The following is a 4,078-nucleotide window of genomic DNA, read 5'->3' on the forward strand; positions in this document are numbered from 1 at the left end:
CGAGGCTATGGGCTTTTCAGATGATAATTCACATTGTGTTATTCAAAGCCATTATTCTGACAATATTGAAGCATCTGAACAGATATGTGAAAGGACCATTAGGGAGAGTGTCATTTCACTGATAATCTAAATTTGTATCTGCATTAATGTAAATAGAAAAGGGAATCCAGTGAATGCACTTCAGAACGTAGCGAGACAATACTGTATAATGAGAACTGAAGTGGAGAGGATTACCACACCGCAAATACAATCATTTCAATCCTGCCTGTCCTCAAGCTGCAGAATGGGTCAATTGGTATAGTTAAACTGATTTTGATGTTAGGAAGGAAATGTTATTTATTCATTAATAATAATAGGACAAACACAACTTTTAGTTTTACGTCACATCCACACTGAGCTGTACATATTCTAGTCTTAATATTACACACAAAAAGTATTGTGAGATATTTTTTTTGGTACTAGCTACCGTGCAATCTTGTCGAGACAAATTTATCTTCAAAAGACTTGGACAAAGAGACACGTAAAGTCTTCAAATGCAAAAGGTTAACCTGAATTTATTTTTGTATGCAAGTAAACTAACAGATTAAAGGATTTGAAGCGCATTAAGTTTTCCATTCATTTCTCCAATAGCTCTCACAGTTAGATGCCACCGTGTATTATGGGGTTGTCTCAGCCCATTGTGAGTGGAAGACTCCAATGGGAGGTGGGTATCAGCAGTGCCTTCCTTGTCTTATTGCACTCTAACGACCCCCTCAGACAGGTCATGTGCCTATAAGCTAATTATGGCCCTGAGTCGGAGGATCAGTCTCCCCATGAATGTCAGTCCAAGCTAGCTTTCTCATTTAACAAGCAGCGGAAAGACGCACAACACCTTTGCAATATGTCTCGGAGGACACTTCCCAATCTTCTGCTCTCCCGAGATCATTGGGAGTTGCTGCAAGGTCCAGGTTTCATCTGTACATCGCGTAGCTGGTACAACGGCAGGAAAAATAGGGAGGAAAATATGTGAATCTGTCATTCTCTGTTGTTCTCTGTTGTTCTCGGTTGTTCTCGGATGTTCTCTGTTGTTCTCTGTTGTTTCTCTGTTGTTCTCAGTTGTTTCTCTGTTGTTCTCTGTTGTTCTCTGTTGTTTCTCTGTTGTTCTCTGTTGTTCTCTGTTGTTCTCTGTTGTTCTCGGTTGTTTCTCTGTTGTTCTCGGTTGTTTCTCTGTTGTTATCTGTTGTTCTCTGTTGTTTCTCTGTTGTTCTCTGTTGTTCTCGGTTGTTTCTCTGTTGTTCTCTGTTGTTCTTGGTTGTTTCTCTGTTGTTCTCTGTTGTTCTCGGTTGTTTCTCTGTTGTTCTCTGTTGTTCTCTGTTGTTCTTGGTTGTTTCTCTGTTGTTCTCGGTTGTTTCTCTGAACTTGCCTTTAGCACAAATCACAGTGTCACAAGTCTAAAAACTATTGTCACCCCTGATGAAAATGAACCAAAAGTAATAATAATCCCTAATAATAAATGGGTTTCCCCCAAAAATTATACATCAAAATTAGAGGCACCTCTGTATTCAGTAGGTTGTCCACACTCCCCTTGACACAGAGCCTTTTCATACTTCATGAGACTGGAGAACACAATGGAAGGGATTTTAGACCTGCGTTTCTCAAACACCGGTCAGTGGACCTGCACTGGGACATGAGGTAATGTCTGCCAGTACTTGGCTTATCTCTCATGAAGTCCCATTCAGTGCATTGACACTTCCTTCATAGAACCAGAGCTTTCTGGGTAGTCACCACGATTTAACGGATGGCACATACCGAGTGCTTTCTGTTTTACAAATAGAAAAGATTCTCTCTTGAACTCTACTGTATCTTTAGAATGCTTTGAGCTGTTTGCTATTATGACTCTTGGGAATATGAACATGTCTTTTGTTTCCCACAATGGCACTCACAAGCTGTTTAGGACACATTAAAATGAACTGTGGCAGTATCGCAATTGAAAGCGATGCATGTCTTCTCTTCTATGCACGCTCGGTGATTACCTAATGATCTTCCCTGACATTTTCATGAACCTCCCAATGCCATTCTGATGCACTTCAGTAACTACGAACAATAGACCCAAATCCATCAGAATTCAATTTGGTTTACCTGCTTTTAAAACATGTTTATCTCTGACACAAGAAAATGTCTTAGACCATTTTCTCAGTACTGACTGGTACTGGGACTGATTGATACTGGGACTGAGTGGTATTGAGACTGGCTGGTACTGAGACTGACTGGTACTGAGTGGTACTGGGACTGACTGAAACTGACTGGTACTGGGACTGACTGGTACTGGAACTGACTGCTACTGACTGATACTGGTATAAACTGGTACTGGTACTGCCTGGTACTGGGACTGACTGGTCCTGACTGGTACTGGGACTGACTGGTCCTGGGACTTACTAGTCCTGACTGGTATAAACTGGTACTGGGACTGACTGGCCCTGACTGGTACTGGGACTGACTGATCCTGACTGGTATAAACTGTTACTGGGACTGACTGGTCCTGGGACTGACTAGTCCTGACTGGTATAAACTGGTACTGGGACTGTCTGGTACTGGGACTGACTGGCCCTGACTGGTATAAACTGGTACTGGGACTGTCTGGTACTGGGACTGACTGGCCCTGACTGGTATAAACTGGTACTGGGACTGACTGGTACTGGGACTGACTGGCCCTGACTGGTATAAACTGGTACTGGGACTGTCTGGTACTGGGACTGAGTGCCGAGAAACTGCAGAATTCATAGACGGTGTTAATGATGTCATGGAAATGTGGTACTTGGTTTTTCACACCTGTACATACATATCACCTTAGCTCCCACACCACACAACAGTGTCCTATTTTAACACCTTGATGAATCTTGTTATTAGGATCACATTCTTGCTGCTTATGTTTTCTACACTCTTGCCTCCTATCCCGTGCAGTCTGGTCCATGCGTCACCGGCTTGTCTGCCTGTTGCGGTCTGGACCCGTGCAGCATGCATGTCAGACTGCCCTTCAAAGGCAGGTCCTGGAGACTGTAGGAGTTGTAGAATAATGGAGCAGAATGGCTTCTGGGCCCGACTCGCCAGGCAATAAAACCAGATCCCTCCAGGAACACACAGCCCCACCAACTGTCCTGTCTGTCGTTGTGTCTGACGGTCTGTCTTCTCGTCGGGTTTGGACCCAACAGGAGTTAGACAGACCCAGGAGCTGATCTCATCTCTGCAGACATCATGGCTGACACGCCCTTCTCTTTGATCTCGCTGACTCCAGGGGTTTGTTTTATTGTGGTTGTTTAAGCCTTTGATGGATAGCCTTTCCCTATGGCTCTGTCTGAAACAAACGCTCGCCCAGGAACTCACTGAGGGGAACTAATGTACTGTTATCGTGGCAGTAAACACAACAGGCTTTTGAATAGCAGCAAGTAAATGCGTGCACGAAACAATCACATTAGGGGCTGGGGAGCTCAGGGGCAATGATTAATAGTGGGCAATTAATAATTGTTGTTATTATGGGCAGTTTTGAATGTATGTGTTTTTACACAATGGAAACAAATAGGGGCGTTAAAAAAAGAATTATGTAAGCCACCCCAACTGACAATATGTAGAATCCTCTATGACACATGCAGAAATATTGCACTTCTTGAAAATGTCTCAGCTAAATATTTCCTCAATTGTTTTGGCACTATTCTTGGATGGGAATTCTTTTTTCATATCTCTATATAATTAGTTTATTGAACACACCAGATTTGAATTTCTCATTAATTTAATCAAATTGCACGTGTTTTGGCACGTGTACAATAGAGTAAGTACAATTGTCTATAATCTGCACAATACCTATATGCACATGGCTTGCTGAAATTGTCATACTCTTCAAAACTTCAAAACTTTCTTTCATCGTTTGAGCCATCACATGCAAAATGATCCATTCACTTATCAAAATCTGTCAGACATACATGTTAAGAATGAGAAAAATTATTCTCATTCTAGAAATTGGCCAAAACAATTGAGAAAAACTGTAATATAATCTGCAATGACTTGTGAAGCAAGGTTAATGTATGTATAAATACATGTATGTAAA

General features: G+C 42.0%; 1 long non-coding RNA gene across 1 annotated transcript; it reads left to right on the plus strand.

Annotated features, from left to right (window-relative positions):
* Nucleotides 1–1,300: 1,300 nt before the first annotated feature.
* On the plus strand, nucleotides 1,301–4,078 carry LOC117594715. Its single transcript, XR_004575931.1, has 2 exons — nucleotides 1,301–1,671; nucleotides 2,941–4,078. It is a non-coding gene; the product is annotated as an uncharacterized LOC117594715 (long non-coding RNA).

The sequence above is a fragment of the Esox lucius genome, chromosome 7 (genome assembly GCF_011004845.1).
Source record: "Esox lucius isolate fEsoLuc1 chromosome 7, fEsoLuc1.pri, whole genome shotgun sequence".
NCBI lineage: Eukaryota > Metazoa > Chordata > Actinopteri > Esociformes > Esocidae > Esox > Esox lucius.